Source organism: Danio rerio, chromosome 6 (genome assembly GCF_052040795.2).
Source record: "Danio rerio strain M-AB ecotype USA chromosome 6, GRCz13ab, whole genome shotgun sequence".
Taxonomy (NCBI): Eukaryota; Metazoa; Chordata; class Actinopteri; order Cypriniformes; family Danionidae; genus Danio; species Danio rerio.
Window position 1 is genome coordinate 3,571,485 of NC_141026.1, and position 21,855 is coordinate 3,593,339.

General features: G+C 33.2%; 1 protein-coding gene across 26 annotated transcripts in view; it reads left to right on the forward strand.

The window, feature by feature from the left end:
* ptprfa (protein tyrosine phosphatase receptor type Fa) overlaps positions 1 to 21,855 on the forward strand; it is a 566,130-nt gene that overhangs the window by 225,468 nt on the left and 318,807 nt on the right. For 6 of the 26 annotated variants that reach the window (XM_087254893.1, XM_087254896.1, XM_087254898.1 and 3 more), the window contains exon 1: positions 15,200 to 15,425. The exons of 19 other annotated variants lie outside the window; for them this stretch is intronic. The gene's annotated coding sequence lies outside the window, so the exon portion shown is untranslated. Of the gene's footprint in view, positions 1 to 15,199; positions 15,426 to 21,855 lie in introns of those variants that run through there. One more of the 26 variants, NM_001311348.2, reaches the window with a different exon arrangement.

Sequence of the window (21,855 nt, forward strand, 5' to 3'; positions counted from 1 at the left end):
ACATCTCAAATTTATATTTTAGAAATGGCTTTTATTTCTTGCAGCCGAACAACAGAAAACTGACAATGATCACCTCAGGTCCACCTCATGTGCTTTAATCAGTGTTAAATTCTCATAATGTGATTTTTAACGCCATTTTACATGATATTTATTGCCATATCCTGAAAGCAGCAGCAGATAAATCACCTCAGGTCTTGAAAATAAATTAAACCCTTTGAAATTGAACTTGTGACTCAGTGCAAGCCAACACATATCAGTGATTTAGCATCCACATTTAATAATGCTAAAGAGTAATAATATTTATTAATTATAAACCTATTAATATTATTAATATTAATATTATATTAATTAATTAATATTATTTAATATTATAAATTTTTTATTTATAAACCTTACCATTTTGTTGAAGTGCAGTGAGTGCACATATATTCTGTGCTTCTGAATGGCTTTATCTGTAAATTTTAGTCTGAAAAAGCGTATACAACAGCTCCTAGTAGATTTATTTGAGAACAGCAAGTGTGAATGGCACTCGCAAGAGAAATTTGAGTCTGAAAAAGCGTACACAGCGACCCCTGGTGGATTTATTTGAGAACAGCAGGCGTGAATGGCACTCGCAAGAGAAATTTGAGTCTGAAAAAGCGTACACAGCGACCCCTGGTGGATTTATTTGAGAACAGCAAGTGTGAATGGCACTCGCAAGAGAAATTTGAGTCTGAAAAAGTGTACAAAGCGACCCCTGGTGGATTTATTTGAGAACATCAAGTGTGAATGGCACTCGCAAGAGAAATTTGAGTCTGAAAAAGTGTACACAGCGACCCCTGGTGGATTTATTTGAGAACAGCAAGTGTGAATGGCACTCGCAAGAGAAATTTGAGTCTGAAAAAAGTGTACACAGCGACCCCTGGTGGATTTATTTGAGAACAGCAGGCATGAATGGCACTCGCAAGAGAAATTTGAGTCAGAAAAAATGTACACAGCGACCCCTGGTGGATTTATTTGAGAACAGCAGGCGTGAATGGCATTCGCAAGAGAAATTTGAGTCTGAAAAAGCGTACACAGCGACCCCTGGTGGATTTATTTGAGAACAGCAGGCGTGAATGGCACTCGCAAGAGAAATTTGAGTCAGAAAAAACGTACACAGCGACCCCTGGTTGATTTATTTGAGAACAGCAGGCGTGAATGGCACTCGCAAGAGAAATTTGAGTCTAAAAAGCGTACACAGCGACCGCTGGTGGATTCGCAAACACAAAAACTGTATGTATTTTGTGCTCTCCAGATATATATACAGAGGTACGTATCCAAAATGAGCCTGGGTTGCAAATACAATCTCCCTTGGAGCCAAAATAAACTAAACTTAAATAAACTAAAGGTAAATGTTGCCTGAGTGATGACAGTTGTTTTCTTTAGGGTGTAAAATGATGAGCAACGCATATAAACAGCAATCAAGCATGCTTATGTATTTGCATTCAGCGTTCAGAAAGGCTGTCTCAAAGGTTATGGGAGATAATCCTTACTTTCAAAAAAACATTCTACACTTTAATATATGAATGCCTGGTGTGTCTCAGGTACAACGAGAGCTAAAATAAACCATGTTTGTCACTAAAGTGTGCTTTAACTTAAAACTATGTCTGTCAATATTGCTGAAGCAGGAGCAGCACACACTGCAGTTTATGGGGCTGTTGTAATTTAGGGAAGAGATTTGAAGTGCTTTGATTTGAGATTTGGTTGATATTGTGCTCCCGTTTTAATCTGCTCTGTTTGATGTGCATGTGTGCATCAGAGCTCGTTCATTGAAGTCTGCAAGGTTAAAAATTAGACTGTGCTTTTAGGATTGTACTTCATGCAAGATGGAAATATTTTCAGTGAGTTTGTTACATTTGCAGAACAACCAGAAGGTACGAACCGAAGTTGCTGAGAAAAACATGTGCATATAGCAAACTATAAATGTAACAGATAGTATATTGATATGAAATGTATAATCCCATCATAAGGTAGAAATTTGCACCTGTCTTGTGTTGTCCAATTCTTTTCTTTTCTTTTCTTTTCTTTTCTTTTCTTCTCATTAAATATTATTATTATTATTATTATCATTATTATTAAATATTATTATTATTATCATTATTATTTTATCTCTAGTACTATGTAATTGTTTTTATTTGATCTATAATAACGACAAAGTCTTTAGTTACAACACAAGTAAAAACATACATTCCCCTGTAATTTATGCATAATTAATAGATAATTTCACAAATGCATATTATTTTATAAGTAAATAAGCAAACAAACAAACAAATAAACAAACTAATGGATGGATGGATGGATGAATGAATGAAACAATGTAATGATGGATGTATGGATGTATGGATGGATGGATGGATGAAACAATGTAATGATGGATGGATGGATGGATGGATGAAACAATGTAATGATGGATGAATGAATGGATGGATGGATGTATGGATTAAACAATGTAATGATGTATGTATGGATGGATGGATGGATGGATGGATGAAACAATGTAATGATGGATGGATGAATGGATGGATGGATGGATGGATGGATGGATTAAACAATGTAATGATGGATGGATGGATGGATGGATGGATGGATGGATAGGTGGTTGGGTGAGTGGGTGGATGGATGGGTGGATGGATGAAACAATATAATGATAGATGGATGGATGGATGGATGGATGGATGGATGGATGGATGGATGGATGAATGAAACAAGGTAATAATGGATGGATGGATGATTGGATGGATGGATGGATGGATGGATGGATGGATGGATGGATGGATGGAAGAATGGATGGATGGATGGATGGATGGATGGAAGAATGGATGGATGGATGAAACAATGTAATGATGTATGGATAATTGGATGGATGGTGGGATAGATGGATGGATGGATGGATTGATAAAACAATGTAATGATGTATGGATTGATGGATGATAGATAGATAGATAGATAGATAGATAGATAGATAGATAGATAGATAGATAGATAGATAGATAGATAGATAGATAGATAGATAGATAGATAGATAGATAGATAGATAGATAGATAGATAGATAGATAGATAGATAGATGGATGGATGGATAGTTTGATAGATGGATGGATGGATGGATAGATAGATAGATAGATAGATAGATAGATAGATAGATAGATAGATAGATAGATAGATAGATAGATAGATAGATAGATAGATAGATAGATAGATAGATAGATAGATAGATAGATAGATAGATGGATGGATGGATGGATGGATGGATGGATAGTTGGATAGATGGATGGATGGATGGATGGATGGATGGATGGATGGATGGATAGATAGATAGATAGATAGATAGATAGATAGATAGATAGATAGATAGATAGATAGATAGATAGATAGATAGATAGATAGATGGATGGATGGTTGGATAGATGGATGGATGGATGGATGGATAGATAGATAGATAGATAGATAGATAGATAGATAGATAGATAGATAGATAGATAGATAGATAGATAGATAGATAGATAGATAGAGGGAAAGAGAGAGAGAGAGAGAGAGAGTAATTAGGACAAGGGAAATTTTAATGCATTGTGTGTCTGCTAATGGCACTTCCTCTCAGTGCTCGGCGTGGGTATAAATCAAGCGAATCTGTTGCTCCTTCACAGTGGGGTGTGTCGTCCTTCACATTGATTAACATTATGAATTCATGCCACTGTGTGTGTGTCTGCCACAGCCTCTAGCCCTGGGGAGCAGAGCGCTATATCAGAACAGATGTGAACTCACCCCACTGTCACCCTATATCTTGCAGAGACAAGATCCCTTTTGTTTATGTCACTGAGGGACTGCTGCTTTTACATTTCAGGAATTTCACACAGCCGATTACTGTGAAATAGCACGAATGGTCTATATTAGCATTTGATGTCCCCCGTATTTTAATTTTCAAGAAATCCTAGTGCAATTAAATGATTTCTTTGAGCAATATAGTGTTGACAGATGTGCAAAACTATCACAGTAGAGCTTAGCGTAGAAATTGCTTGCATCTCTTCTTTGCATTAAACAATTATCAGACAATTTCTTTAAATTTGTGACAAAATACAGACGTTTCCAGTGGTTTCGTGTAGAAATGTTGAATATTTATATCCATTTTGTATTATGTCAATGCAATAAATATATTAAAGGGGAATGGAATATAATTGCACTTTCATTGTTAGGATGAAATAGTATGAGTGGTCTATTTTTGTGTTTGGCATCCCGTGTATTTTTATCTCCAAGAAATCCTAATGCAATTAAAGATTTCTTTAAGCATAACAGTGTTGACTGACTACAGTAGGGCTGAATGTAGAAATTGATCACGTCGTCTTCATATTACACAATTATCAGACAATTTCATTAAATGAATCCAAGGATTTGTTTTCGGATACTGTTGAATATGTTTTATATGACTTGTTTGGCTGAAAATGGATTGTAATTAACATTATTTTGAGCTGAACAAAAAAAAAAGCTTCTTATATATATATATATATATATATATATATATAATAAATAAATAAATAAATAAATAAGATATAAATAAAACTATTTTTTAAAGTAAATTAAATAAATAAATAAAAATAAAACATAAATAAATAAATAAATCAAACATAAAATATAAATAAATAAATCAAAAACATAAATTGTAAAAAATATAAATTAATGAATAAACAAAATATGAATTAAATAAATAAATACATTAAAATAAACCTTCTTGCTTTGTGGCAATTGTGCTACCCACTGCACCATCGTGACACCCAACATAAAGTATAAAAAAAATAAAAATAAATAAAAAATAAATAAATAAAATAAAGCAAGCAAATAAAAAAAATAATAATTAAACAAAACATGCAATATTCATTAAAATACTTAAATAAAAAAAATAAAATTATAATTACATAAAACAAAATTATAAATGAATAAAACTAAATATAAAAAACAAAAACATAAATTAGTTAATTAATTACAAATAAATAAATAAATAAATAAATAAATAAATACATACATAAATCCATAAATCCCTAAATAACTAAATAAATAAACATAATTCACAACTTTTTCTCACTTTAGCAAGTTTTTGCAGGTACTCTTTTTCTATTGCAGTAAGAAAAAAATATTTATTTTAAGGTGTCCTTTTTACACTGTATCAATTCATTTAACTATTGAGTGACATTAATTAATTAGATGTGTAATTAGATGTATCTTAGATGGTTGTTTAGGGTTAGTTGCATGCAGTTATGCTCAATTGTAATTATTATAGTAAGTAGAAAGGAGATATAACAGTGACATCTTAATATAAAATGTCTTCAAAAACACAGTTCAGTTTTAAAGCTAGGTTCAGACAAAATCCATGTATTGGAATTTTATGCATAGTAGGACCTCTGTTTTTGGGCCTAAACTTTGTTAAAGGGGGTGGCACTAGCAAATTGCTGATAAGCGTTAACATTCTGTTGCATATGAGAAATGTTAAACATCAAACACATCGATAGCAGAATGAAATGTCACCACTTAACAGCTTGGCATAACAGACAGTGCAGTTCAAGCTTAGAGCAAACGTGTTTACATCACTGGCTATTTGCAATCATTGTGCTGTGAGATCCACTGAGAAACTCTGAAGTTCACCATAGAGTTCTCCAGTACAGCTCACTAATGTGATTTGCTTTAAGCCAGATGAGTCATTGCTGACGGTAATGCATAGAAAACCACAGCCTGCCAGTTAGAAGATGTTGAAGTTCACAAACCACCAGTGGTTACAATAGTTTCTTGTTGAAATGTAAAATCTTACACATTTAAAAAACACAGAAAAAAAAATTATTGCTGCTCATTCAAACTGCCTTTTAAGCTGAAACAAAATAATTCCTGAAATTTTTTTGGGAATAACTTAATTTTTATTGTTCATTCTTCTTAAATAAGTTATGCTAACTTACTGATTTGTGTTGGGACAATATGAATAAATTATGTGGAAGCCAGAATGTTTTACAACGTATGACTGCTTGTTCAAACTACTTATTTAAAATGAGCTGAAACAACACAGTTCTTAAGTGTTTTAGGAGGACAACTCAACTGTTTATGTTCAATCCACTTACAAAAAACAAAAAAAAAAAACTTAATCAATTTGTGTTGGGAAAACATGAAGGAATTGTGTGGAATCCAGCATTTTACAGTGGTTATCAATGTATTAAACAAGAAATCCGCTTGTTAAGTGGTGACGTGTTTGTGACGTATGTAATACTGTTTCCGGGTTTAAGCCGCCATTCATTTGAGTGGAGAAATCATTTGTTTATGATCGCGTTTTATTCCTATCACACATTAAAGTTAATTTTATATAAAATCATAGTGTACGCAACAATCTCTGGGCTTGCTGCATAACAAATACCAAAAATTTTACAATTTATGAAAAAATTTATCACTTTCTGGCCATCGGATATTAGGCATGGATATATATATATTGCGATCGTGATTTTCGAAAGTATTAAATCGCTTTGTAAACGTTTATTATTACCATTTCATGAGTCTCCACATTCAATTGAATAGAGCACTTGGACCCGGAAGCCGCTTCGCGTGACGTCACACTTAACAAGCGGATAGTTTAGTTTAGTTTAGTTTAGTTTAGTTTAGTTTAGTTTAGTTTAGTTTAGTTTAGTTTAGTTTTTAGTTTAGTTTTTAGTTTAGTTTAGTTTAGTTTAAACTGTATTGTCCGTTCTGCTTGGCACAGAAAAGAAATGTGTCTTTAACACTGGATTTAAGACAACAACTACATGCATACAACAACAACACAATAACAACACTCATCAAGACAACAACATAAGTTAAAAGTTTTAAAACCAAATTAGCTCCCAACAAACTACTGCAGATCATTCTTGGCAACTACTGCATTCACTTCAAACAGTGATCTGATTTAAAACAACAGCTGCCATTGGGATAAAGGACTTTTTATAAGCATTTCTTCATGATTTAGGAATTCTAAACCTGCGTCCTGATGGTAACAATTCCAATGCTTAGTGAAAAGGATAAGTATTATCTTTAAACATTGCAACTGCTGTTTTTTCCATAAAAAAACAAAATACCTCTATATTATGCTTATTTTACCAAAATAAAATATGGAATAAGCATAATCTGGAGGCCTTTGCCTTTCATTTAAGCCACTTCTGATACTAAATGATCAACTAGAAGTCAACTTATTATTTGTTCTTCCTAAAACCTAAATAGGCAACAAGACTTTTGTCAGGTAGTGTACACACACATATACCCCCTCTCTCTCGCTCTCTTTCTCACACACACACACATATATACTTTCTCTGTCTAACACACACACACACACACATACTGTATATAGGCAGTAAAAAGAGATTAGGCACAGGTAATACAATGCATAAACTGAAACTGAAGTCACGATTCTTGTTGGGTTTTTTTTCGACTAGCGCTGTCACCATGTCATTCTATTCCACAAATGCACCCTCTCCACATTCACTTCAAGCCTCACAATTGCCCACATGAGTTCAAGGAAGATGTTTGTGACACTGATCCCGTCTTCTCTTCATTCTCGCTGTAGCTCTCAATCTAAAAGTCTGTCATCCAAGAGGACAATAGCACCTGCTGTTAGCCAAACCACATTCAACGCGTGCAAATGTGAAAAAATAAGGCAGTCATTTAAAAAAATTAAAAATAAAATAAAATAAAATAAAATAAAATAAAATAAAATAAAATAAAATAAAATAAAATAAAATAAATAAATAAATAAATAAATAAATAAATAAAATAAAAGAAAGCAAACAATTTAAAAATATAATAATAACTAAATAAAACATAAAATATTAATTAAAATACATAAGTAAAAATATAAACAATAAATAAATAAAAATAAAATTATAAATGAATAAAATAAAATATAAATAAAACAAAAACATAAATTAGTTAATTAATTAAACATAAATAAATAAATAAATAAATAAATAAATAAATAAATAAATAAATAAATAAATAAATAAATACCTAAATACCTAAATAAATAAATAAATAAATAAATAAATAAATAAATAAATAAATAAATAAATAAACATAATTCACAACTTTTTCTCACTTTAGCAAGTTTTTGCAGGTACTCTTTTTCTATTGCAGTAAGAAAAAAAAAATATTTTAAGGTGTCCTTTTTACACTGTATCAAATAATTTAACTACTGAGTAGCATTAATTAATTAGATGTGTAATTAGATGTATCTTAGAGAAAAAAAATAAGGCAGTCATTTTACTCGCCAGTCTCTTTACTCAAGCATGGTAGGTGGAAAATGGTGACATAAGAATTTCTTTCCAGCACATCAGACTTGTAAAGCTACTTTTCTGCCGGTTAATTAGCTTGCTAATTGGTAATGCGGGTCTCATGTCATGTAATTCGCATGTAAGCAAGTCTTGCTTGGAATAGTGCAGTGACAGTGAGTCACACCAGATGAGAAAGCCAGGAAATCTCGCACATGCAACTCCTATGACGGCGGTTTAAGTCTCTGGCTATAATCCATCGCTTTTCATGCTCGCTAAATGCTGACACTCTTTTTTTTTTCCGAATTAGAAAATTAATGCTGCTTCTCTCTGTTGATCCGCGAGTGTCTTCTCTGTAATCCTCACGCTGAGGAGGATTGCGTTCGTGAGAATGACCCAAACCAGGGAGTAATCTGCTTGTCTAAATTGGCAGTCACATCAAAACTGACAAACACGCCAACAAATCCTGCCAAACGCTCCTCTGGGGCCGCCAGACAATTGTGTTTACTGACACTCAAGATATTTTGTAACTTTTATAAGTTTTATGTTGCACGTAACGATCACTGAATCCAATTCTGAAACGTTGGGGTGTGTGGAAATGTGGTTAGGGGTGTAAAAAGTTGTTGTTGCTTATTTATTCATTCATTCATTCGTTTTCTTTTCTGCTTAGTCCCTTTATTAATCAGGGGTCACCACAGCGGAATGAACCGCCAACTTATCCAGCATATGTTTTTACGCAGCGGATGCCCATCTAGGAAACATCCATACACACTCATTCACACGCATACACTACGGTCAATTCTAGCATACCCAATTCACCTGCACCACATGTCCGGAGCATCCGGAGGAAATCCACACGAACATGGGGAGAACATGCAAACTCCACACAGAAACGCCAACTGACCTAGCCGACGCTCGAACCAGTGACCTTCTTGCTGTGAGGTGAATGTGCTATCCACTGCATGCATGTTGCTTATTCAATTTACTTCAATATAAGTAGGTTTGCATGTTCTCCCTGTGTTGGCGTGGGAGTCTCATTTCGACACAAATGCACTATACAGACCCCCTTTTTATTCGTGTTTTGACATGCCCTGACATTTGTGCGTATTTCAGCTACTTATTACATAATATTGGCCAACATGTATTTTTTTGTATTCAGCACAAACTGTGCTACAATAATATGTGAGAAATATTGATGCACATGCATGCATTTTTTTTTAGAAAAGTGCATTTTACAGATGCGTTTTCAAAAACAGTTTGCGGAGAAATACTGATTGCTTTCCTTATATTGCAAGTAGACAAGTAGACACCTAACAGATTCGATTGATGTATTGCTCTTATCTGTACGATCAAAACTAAACATGGAATTTAAGTTCATTTCGGCGTTATCAAGATGCCTCGAAACGCATATATATAATATATATATATATATATATATATATATACAGTTAAAGTCAGAATTATTAGCCCCCCCTGAATTATTAGACCACTTGTTTATTTTTTCTCCAATTTCTGTTTAACGGAGAGAAGATTTGTTCAGCACATTTCTAAACATAATAGTTTTAATAACTCATTTCTAATGACTGATTTATTTTATCTTTGCCATGATGACCGTAAATAATATTTGACTAAATATTTTTCAAGACACTTTTATACAGCTTAAAGTGACATATAAAGACTTAACCAGGTTAATTAGGTTAACTAGGCAGGTTAGGGTAATTAGGCTAGTTATTGTATAATTATGGTTTGTTCTGTAGATTATCGAGAAAAAATGTAGCTTAAAGGGGCTCATAATTTTGTCCCTAAAATGGTGTTTAAAAAATTAAAAAATGCTTTTATTCTAGCGGAAATAAAAAAAATAAGACTTTTTCCAAAAGAAAAAATATTATCAGACACACTGTGAAACTTTTCTTGCTCTGATAAACATCATTTGGAAAATGTCTTAAAAAGAAGAAAAAAAATTAAAGGGGGCTAATAATTCTGACTTCAACTGTATATATATATATATATATATATATATATACTGTATATATATATATATATATATATATATATATATATATATATATATATATATATATATATATATATATATATATATATATATATATATATATATACTGTATATATACAACAGTACTGTCTGGTTCTCAAATCTGATTGGCTGATAGCCGTGCGATATTCTGCAATATCAGAAGTCCTACAGCCTCTTTACCCTTTGTGTTTTACTCCGCCCACATACAACCAGCAGCTTATGATTTGAATCTGGAAGAAGGTAGTTCCTCATACAAAAGAGTTTTTGAGACTCTTCATGTTTGATTTAGTTTTTATATACACAATTATGCCGTCAAACTGTTGTATAAACGCAAACGCCTCCCACATGTGCCGATATACAGCCATATCGCACTGCTACTCATGTGATATTGCTCATATATATAAGCAATATCACACGAGTAGCAGTGTGATATGGCTGTATATCGGCACTGGTGGGAGGCGTGTGTTGGCACGAGTTCGCAGGCCGAGTGCCTTAGTGCCCTCACCAGTGCCGATATACAGCCATATCACACTGCTACGAGTGTGATATTGCGTTTATACAACAGTTTGACGGCATAAATGTGTATATAAAAAAAATCAAACATGGAGAGTCTCAAAAACCCTTTTGTATGAGGAACTACTTTCTTTCGCGTTAGATTCAAATCATACGCTGACAGTTAAACAGCTGAGCGTGCATCTTTTAAAGATCCTTATGACACTGTGGATCTGTAGTGTCTGCTTGTTGCTGGCTGTATGTGGGTGGAGTAATACACAAAGGGTAAAGAGGCTGTACGGGTGCTGATATTACTTAAATATATCACGGCTATCAGCCAATCAGATTCAAGAACCAGACAGAACTGTTGTATAAATAAATAAATTTATATATATGTTTAATTTTTTATATTTAAATAAGTTTATTTTTTTATTGCAAAATTGTCCGCAAATTTCTTGTTCTGTTATTTCCCAGTACTGTGTTGCAGCTGCATAAAGCATATCCTGGAATAGTTGGCAGTTCATTCTGTTGTGGCAAACTCTGAAATAGAGACTAAGGACTAAGAGACTAAGGAATTAACAGCGAGACGTGACTTTCAAGGGACCGTTAAATATGGATTATTTTATCATTCTTACTGTTCAGTGAACGCAAACTGTCGTAATTTATTAAAGACGCAAACTCCTCACTGCACGACCTCCTCATACCTGCAGCACGAGGGCTTTAGGATTGTTTATGAGCGTCAAAAGGGGCTGATCTTTTCAGCGAAATATTTGAAAGCGTGTCTCTGCATATCAAACGACTAATATAACTAAAGAAATCTCCACTGTGCTGAGCGAAAGCGCTTACTAAACAGCGCATCATCGATGACGTAAGCGTGCCCAGGCCCGAATATAATGTAAGTGCAGGTCGTCGGGGGAGACGGAAGAAGGGACAAATGTGCTTTGGCCCGATTCAAGGCAACTGTACATAGTGTGAGTACAGCCTAAGCCAAAGGTGAATGAATAAATGAGATAAATTAATAAAAAATGCCATAAATAAATAAAATCGGATCCTGCCGTTACAGTCACGTTTTCTAGAATCACTTAGTAATGGCAGACAATGAATATCACATTGAACTTTGCTACCAATAGACAGGCGTATTTGACTTGCATTTGGCGCTTGGCGAGTGTTAATTTTGGACCTGCGTGCACAGCTTCAGCCACATGCTCATCACTCACTGTACTGAACGCTGTGGATGGTGGGTGGCAGCTGGCGAAAAACGGATTAGCGCTTTGTCTTTATTTAGTAACATTTCATTCAGATATGATACATCCATTTATTTGGAGAAAAAAAAGAATTGAACCCCAGGAACTGAACAGTACTCAAATGAAGACTGAAAGTGTGCAGAGAGCAGAAATCTGTGCTTTTCCCGCTGATTTTCATTCATTCAATCAATCATTTTCCTTCAACTTAGTCCCTTATTTATTAGAGGTCGCCACAACTGAACCACTAACTATTCCGGTATTAGTTTTACGCAGCAGATGCCCTTTCAGCTGCATCCCAGTATTGGGAAACACCCATACACACTCACACACACGCACTCAAACACTACGGCCAGTTTAGTTCATCCAATTCAACTCCAGCGCTTGAGTTTGGACTGTGGGGGTAGCCTGCAAACTCCACACAGAAATGTCAACCAGCCCAGCCGGGACTTGAACCAGCGACTTTGTTGCTTTGAGGTGACAGTGCTAATTGCAAGCCACCCTTCAGCTGATTTTGCTGCAGGTTGTTATTTCCTTCAGCATTAGCTTTTCTGTTTTGAAGAGCGCTTCCGTCGACCACAAGTTTAATGAAAAATGATACATCTATAATTTAATTCGGCCTCATTTTTCTTAGTCAAAACTCATTAATTAATAGTCCAAGCACTTTATCTAGAATACCCAGCAGTCCTGTTCAGGAGTAATTGGTTTCTGTAGGGAAACATGTATGTTTGACAGCTGGTTCAGGGCTTTGAGAGTTCGAGTTGTGAGATGCAAACTCAACATGCTGACATTCTACATTATTTACAAATGCTGTGCGCTTTTGAAAGGGTTTATCAGTTACATTTTGATGGACAGCAGTTATGCGTGTAGGAAAGTCACCTTTAATACATGATGATACTGTATACAGTGGTGAACAGTAAGTATTTTACTTCACTCCTATACTTAAGTGCATATTTATTTTTAGTAATATCTCTACTTTGTAAATATAATTATTTTAGGGTGCCACGGTGGCTCAATGGTTAGCACTGTGGCCTCACAGCAAGAAGGTCGCTGGTTTCTCTTCTTGTTGGCGTGGGTTTCCTCCCGGTGCTCTGGTTTCCCCCACAGTGCAGACACATGCACTATAGGTGAATATATATATGTATAGGTGTTTCACAGTACTGGGTTGGAGCTGGAAGGGCATGCGCTGAGTAAAACATATGCTGGAATAGTTGGTGGTTCATTCCGCTGTGGTAACCCCTGATAAATAAAGGACTAAGCTAGGAAAATGCATGAATGGAAATTATTATTTTAGGAAACTTTTGCTTCATTTAAAAACAAAACATTTAATTTTTACTTATTTAAATTTTCTTAAATGAAGCGGAGTAAAAAAAGTTATTTTGAAGGTTGGAAATCGGGATGAGCTAGTGGTGTTTAATTCATGAAAAAGCTGAATTTTATCAGTTAACCTGTTAAATCAGTTCACAAATTGTGAACTAGATTGACGTCTGCTTATGAGTTAATTTCCTTATATCTGGTTTCTTGTACCGTCCTTCATCGGACTCAAACCGTAGTCTGCTCTGCTTCGCGTCTGAAGTCTGACACCGTTCATGGTTAAGCAGTAAAAATGGTCCTTTAGATATGATAGATACATGCTAATTAAAAACCAACACAGGCTCATTGTCGATATGTACCCTATCTACATTTCTGGGGAGCGCAAATTATGTAGCCAGATGTACAGTATGTCTGGCTGCATTTTGTCTATAAAATTAACGATATGGGGTGGTATGATGCAGCCGACAGCTTCTGTTCCTTTTAGCTCTACCAGCTGACTACTTAACTCTGGGTAGACAGCATTCCGCTGTTACCAGTTTGCCCAGTAGCTCACTATGTACCTTGGCGGACTTGGGACGTTAAGCCGGAGTTGACTATGAACACGAGGTTCAAGTCTTGTTGAGAACGGTTCCAGAAACCAGGTAAAACAGAAGCAAAAAAAAATGTTTTGATAAAAACCAAAATAAAGTAAAAGATTAATAAATAAGTAAGCTAAAAATGTATCATGCGGCAGGCTTTCTTTTTCTAGATTTTTTTGAAAACACTATCAGTTGGATTTAGGGAAGGGTGCGGGTGGTTCAGTTCTGGTCAGTCTGAGTCAGTTGACAGCAAGCTAGCCTGGTCTGCTTAAGTGCATATTGCGCCCTCTGGTGGATTTATATACGAAAAGAGGACAAGCGCGAGAAATTTGGGAGTATCAAAAAGCAAATACAGCGGCCTCTGGAGAATTTCAAAAACAAAATCTGCAAACAGACAAACCTTCAGTGATGTATTTCCCTTAAATGTTGACCTGGGGACGTATCCGCCTGGGTTGTAAAAAAAGAAGTAAAGCCATAAGGAGTTAAGCAATTGGCGGTACCACCTCATAGCATTCATTTTACACAGAAAATGCACACTGTAAGCCCATACAGCTTGATTGAACTTAAAAAAATGATGGAAACTCGTTGTCCTAATCACTTTTCCTTGCTCATTGTTCCTTTAACAACAGACTACAATAAGCTCTGTACATTCAGTTTAAACATACCAATAGAATAAAAATAACATGCAAATCACACAACAAACTAAACTAATTTTGAATAAATACACCTTTGCAGCCATATGTGCCATTTCGCTTGGAAAAAGATTCACTTCACATTAGGTTGGAAACCTGGCTAGATGTTAAAGCATCCAGTTCTAAATCTTAGATCTTCTAGAGTCATTCCTCCAAGTCTGTTTACCCTTTACCTCTTCCCCAAATCATGTCATATTCTACATCCTGTTGGTTTTATTAGTGTTATCTTTACGGCAGCTCGCAGGTCAGACGAACAACTCAGGCAGAATCAGTCAGCATGTTCTACTTAAAGAGTTCTTTATCTCAGCAACAGCTTCTCTGCCAGCCAGTCTGCCTGTCTGCCTACTTAAAAAAAAAACAAGACTACCATTTTCAGTGTTCTTTACCTGTTGGTCTGCTGCCAGGTGAGAGGAGGAGGGGCCGCCCCGTTTACCTGTGCAAAAATCAAACAATAGTCCACACCTCTGATTGGCCTGGGAGACTCAGCTCCTCCCTCAGTTACCCGTTGTAATTCAACACCTGACAGATTCTGCTAGTGCTTGAATTAGTCTTGTTCACACAGTCTCAGAAACCCGTGCGTCTGTCCCCAGAGACACTCGCACTTCTGTCCCAGCTAAGGGGAACTCAGATAGAGTAACGCAGCCTGATATATGGATTAGCCACTCGCTGTACACTTGCAGTTGCATTTCTGTTCAGTTCAGGACTTGGATTCTCTAGTTTGCCATTTTTTTTTCTTCTGAGGATATCCTAAAGTCATAGTCTAACTTCATTTGGATGGTTTTCATCACATGGGTAAGTGCTGCACATGTATTGGATTTCTCGTCTGAATAATGCACTGAAACTAATGATTGCAAACAATTTATATGGACTGAATTTAAGCAATGTGGTAATGTTCAACTTAATTTGTTTGTTTAAATTCATCCCAAATAAATTGTTTGCAACCACTTACCTTAAAAAATGTAAGAAAAATGTAATTATTTTAGTGTATAGCAGCGGGTGGGCTTGATTGTCTTGCCTCAACCTTTAGGTCTCATAATATTATTCCATCATTTGCACTTAAATGAGGGTCTTATTAGTGGCGCAGTCTCTCTCATCTCTTCTTCCTTTGCTGTTGTACACAAACACACTGGGGCTCGGGACAAACCATTAGCAGAATCACAGCTGTCCTGTGCCCACTGATTTTCTCAGTCTTCTTCTTAAGTGTAGGATCCACCTTAGATGCTGTTTTTTTTCTTCTTCTTCTCTGGGTGTTATGTAAGATTTTGTTTTAATTAGCCTGGTTGAATGTATAATTTAGGGTGGATTATGAGGATATTGTTGAAATAACACCGTGTGTTTACTGGAAGTGTTTTACAGACAGGATGTGAGCTGTTTTGTAGTGCATAACTAGTAAGATCTTGATAACTTCAGTGGGATTCACAAGAGAATTTTGCAGTCTATTTGTATTAAGATTTGATTTATACAGTGATTTTTATAATATTATAATAATAATACAAAATAACAAAGAAAGTTATCTCTACTTTAAGTCTCTACTTAATTGAAAAGAAATATATATATATATATATATATATATATATACACACATACACACACACACTAAATACTAATTATATATTAAAATAATATATATATATTCTATATGTTCTACTAAATCTAAATATTGATTATATATTAAAATTATATATATAATCAAAATATAGATTTTTTATATATTCTATATATTAAATCTAAACATTGATTATATAATAAAATAAGACATATTTATTCTATATATTCTATAAATTAAATCTAAACATTAATTTTATCTTAAATAATCTATAATATTTTATATTTTCTATATACTATATATATATATATATATATATATATATATATATATATATATATATATATATATATATATATATGTATATGTATATATGTGTGTGTATGTATATATATATATATATATATATATATATATATATATATATATGTATATATATATATATATATATATATATATATATATATATATATATATGTGTGTGTGTGTGTGTGTATATATATATGTATATATATATATATATATATATATATATATATATATATATGTATGTATATATATATATATATATATATATATATATATATATATATATATATATATATATATATATATATATATGTATATATATATATATATATATATATATATATATATATATATATATATATGTATATATATATATATATATATATATATATATATATATATATATATATATATATATATATATATATATATATATATATATATGTATATGTATATATATATATATATATATATATAATCAGTTATTTCACTTATATGGCAAATAATCTGTAATTATATATTTTTTTAAAATGAAATAACTCAAATTAAACCTAAGAAACTGTTCATTGTAGAAGAAAATTCTAGATTAATGATTACAGTATTTTTATACATTTACTTCAGGAAAAAAAATTATAATAATACTGTTTTGTCATTTGTTTTATCATTGTTTATTTTTGGATAATTGGATTAACATTAACATATTTTGCTTAGAATACAATATGCTGTGAAATACTATACCATAGAATATTATAGCAAATAGTATCTTATTTGATGAGAAGTAGGTCCATGTACATATGTTTTTACAACAGTTGTAAAATGCTAGAACAGTTCGAAAATGCAACTGGAAAGTGCTTAAAGTCCTTTAATTTGACTATGGAAATGGTGTAAGACCGTCTGTTGAAATGAGAGGTTACAGTATAGGACAGATTCAACTCATTATCATAAATGTGTTGTGAAGTTCTTGTGAGATATAAAGTTCATTATTAACAAGGTGGTTAAATTTTCCACTAGTCAGATTGTTTTTTCATCAGCGGCTAGCTGAACAGTCACAATGATTACTTAAGTAAAAGTCCTTTACTCTAACATGAATGTTGATCATATGCAGTGCTCAGCTGCTTTATACGCACACCCCTCACATATCTCTCTTTTAAAATTAATATTTTTAATAGGACACTATACAATATTATATTTGTGCATATTTGAGCAAGTCAAAACCAAAGCAAAATCTGGAGCTTATCTAACAAAATAACCTACGATAATGGTCCAAAAACTAGTGCATCCAAATTTATATGTTATAGAAAAATATTAAATACAAATTAAAAAAAGAGAAGACTTTATTTTTTTATTTAGTTGAAATTTTTTAGGTTGTAATTTATTTTTGCAATATTTTGCTTGAATTTAATTGTAGTATCCTTACATTTTTAAATATGTTTGGTGACTAAAATATTATTTTAATAAATGTTTCTGTTAAATAAATCAGTTTTGTTTAAATGCACCATAATACAGCCTATATTCAATGAGAAATGGATACAAATATTCATTTTCAAAATAGGGGATATTCAAATATGCTGAGCGCTGTACAATCACGGGCACAGCTGTACAGACATTTAGTGTAGAACACTCAGTTGATTACAATGTGAGAGATGTACTTTTATGACCTCACACCAGGCTTGTCATGATACCAAAAATTTAGGTCATGATACTATACCAAGTAGTATCATGATACTGTATTAATTCATAACTCAAATCTACGAAATAAAGCAAATTGTCAGAAGTACTATAATACTTATAATTAAATGATGAATATTTCACTTTCATTTAACGCTTTGTGTTTAGGCCACAGAAAATAGTGGCTTTGACGCACGTCAGTTCACCTGAAATATATAAATTTTTTTGTTTATTTTGTAGATAGCTGACCAACAAAAAATACATTAAACTTAAGATACATATGATGCCAAACGAAATTCAATACAAGATTTTTTTTTCAACAAAATAAGAAGTGAAAAATTATTGTTTGCTTAGTGTTTTCTATTGCTATTTTTCGTTTTTTTTTTTTGAGTGAGAATTTAACGTAACTCCAAATTTCACTTTAGTTCTTTTTTAGAAATTGATACGTTCGTTATAGCTGAATCATATTCACAGGCACAGAAATTAACTGATACAGATGAGTGTTTGAAGCATCAGAAAACGGCACAAATTCTATAGCTTTGCTTCCTTAATGCAGACTATTAAAATAAAATTAAGAGGTCTATTGATTATTTGCCTGCGCAAATGTGTGAGCATTTTAGTGACGTTAATGACGGTACTACCATTTCAAAACTACAGAGGCACTGCCAGTGTTTTGGTGCCATTCAGTGCTGCCAAAGTACTGGTTAACCAGGCAACCCCTCCCTACACTATACCACACTTGATAATGCAGGCACATGTGTTCTCTGCTTCATATATAGGGCACTAGACAGTCCATTCCTTTTATTAGGTATAATGAGCAATTTGGCACACATAGACAGTGCCAGCGCATACATGCAACCAGACTTTTTTATTTTTTTATTTGACAAAAGCGAACCCTCAGGCTTGTTTGTTGTTATCACCTAGGCTACAGTTCCTTTCGTTTGTGTGAGGCCTGTAATAACGCGGGTAAATATATATTAGACTGCATATAACCATCTTCAGGAGAACAGGTGAAAGCAACACGCTGAAAGTGAAAACTGAAATCTTTAACGGATAAACCATTAATGCATGAAACAATCTCACGGGCCAGTAGTTTGAGACCCCCTTCTTTAGAGTGAATTTTACTTCTATATAGGATGAAAGCGTGCTGTATAGATGGAGTCGAGGGAACTTTTCCTACATCGTGATTGAATGGCGTTATCAAAAGTGTCTTTCTGGAGAGAAGTCAGCGGGAACTAGGCTGTCTGTCTCACTTTGTTCGGCAGGGAAGGCAGTCTTGTCCCCAGGGAGTGATTCTATTTCACACAGAGAGGCTTACGTCTTTCAAGCATACCATTGTCTCGTCTAATCCCACAGTCCTGCCCTGCTGCAATGCCATCCATTCAGTCAGCAGCATATCAGCCGCTCTCTCTCTCTCTCTCTCTTTTCGCTTCCTCGGTTTTTGCTCTTTCTCAGTGGTCTGCATGTTGCTGCATGGACCACCAACATGTTGCTGCTGTTTTCTAGAGACATTCGGGAGAAGCAGGATAACATGGGGACTTGACCCTTCTGTTGACTTTTAGGGCAAAAATGAGTCAGGCACCATTTTAGCAGCAACAAAAATAACCTAAACAATGTTATCTTAAAGTTTGGTGACTCTAAAATTACCCCAAAATTTAAGAAAATTTATCATACAGTGGGGGGAAATAAGTATTGTACACATACTATTTTTTTTTCTTGGGAATACTATTTCTAAAGGAGTATTGTATTAAAGTCAGGTGAATTGGATTCTACAGCTTGATTTTCTTTCTCTGAAAGCATTTGGGAGTCTCCTTGGCTGTGTTTTGGATCACTGTCTTGTTGAAATGTCCTCCTGGTTTCATCTTCATCCTCCTGCTAATGTAGATGTTGGACTGAAGCAGCTGATGTTCATTTACACTGGAAGGGCATAGAGTTGCTAAAGAACTACTGAGAGATTTCAGCTGCTGTCTGGGCTTTCACTGCCTTTCTACACCTTCCTTTCTTTATGTGTTCAATACTTTTTAAGTAAAAATCTGTTGCTTTAACTTTTAGAAATACTGTCTTGTTAAACTTTTCACACTTATGCAGGAACTTTAAGCATTATAAATTAGTCAAACATGAGCGTTGCTTTCTGACTAAATATAAAATAATATAAAATATATAATAAATAATATATAATTATAATAAATATAAAATATAAAATACCTCATTTTGATGAGGGAAAACAGACATTTACAGAGTTTGTGATGAAGATGAGGTCATTTTTCTCATGGAATTATATATTTGTTCATTTAGGATTAAAATTAAATGTAGCTAAAATGTGGAAACCCTTTCTGTCTTATGTTGAAACTCTCCAGCTGAATTTAGACTGATCACCCCTGCCAACCCCTCATAATAATAATAATATTAATTTATAACAGTTTTGTTACCCTTTATTGCTTTGCATTTTAACATTGGGATTGTTGTATAGGCATCTGTCCCTCAATTTATTTATCTACATTTTATTTATTTATTTATTTATTTATTTATTTATTTATTTATTTATTTATTTAAACACTTTTAGTGTTTTTGATGTATCTAGGTGTGTACCTACAGGTAAGAAGTTTTTGCTTTTCATCTCTGTTCTTAAAATTTTTTTGTTTTGGTTTGTTAAATGTTAATGAATGTTTAATAAATCGTTTAAAAACAGAAATTAAATGTAGCTAAAATTTGGAAGCCCTTTCTTTCTTATGTTAAAAATCTCCAGCTGAATCTAGACTGATCACCCCTGCCAACCCCTCATAATAATAATAATAATTCATAACAGTTTGTTACCCTTTATTGCTTTGAATTTTAATTGTTGTAATTTAATTGGGATTGTTGTATAGGCATCTGTCCCTCTATTTATTTATCTACGTTATTTATTTATTTATTTATTTATTTATTTATTTATTTATTTATTTATTTATTTATTTATTCATTTATTTATGTGTTTATTTATTTATTTACTTATGTATTTATTTATTTATTTAAACACTTTTAGTGTTTTTGATGTATCTAGGTGTGTACCTACAGGTAAATAGTTTTTGCTTTTCATCTCTGATCTTACATTTTTTTTGTTTTGGTTTGTTAAATGTTAATGAATGTTTAATAAATCATTTAAAAACAGAAATTAAATGTAGCTAAAATTTGGAAGCCCTTTCTTTCTTATGTTAAAAATCTCCAGCTGAATCTAGACTGATCACCCCTGCCAACCCCTCATAATAATAATAATAATTCATAACAGTTTGTTACCCTTTATTGCTTTGAATTTTAACATTGGGATTGTTGTATACATGTAGGCATCGCTCCCTTAATTTATTTATCTACTTTGTTTAATTATTTATTCATTTAAAAACCTACAGTGTTTTTGATGTATCTAGGTGTGTACCTACAGGTAAAAAGTTTTTTTTTTTTTTACTTTTTTGCCTTTTTGCTTTCCATCTCTGTTCTTAAAGTTATTTTTGTTAATAATTAATGTTAAATAAATCATTTACAAACAGAAATTAAATGTAGCTGCTTTTTTTTTAAAGGTTTTTAGGCAGGACATTTTTTAACTCAAAGAGCAAACTGTGTACACAGAATTCTAAGACAACTGGAGGGTTAAGGAAAAGTTTGACTTTGTTTAGTGCCCAGATGGAACAATAAAAGCAGTACTCTGAGGTCTTGACCTTTTGAATG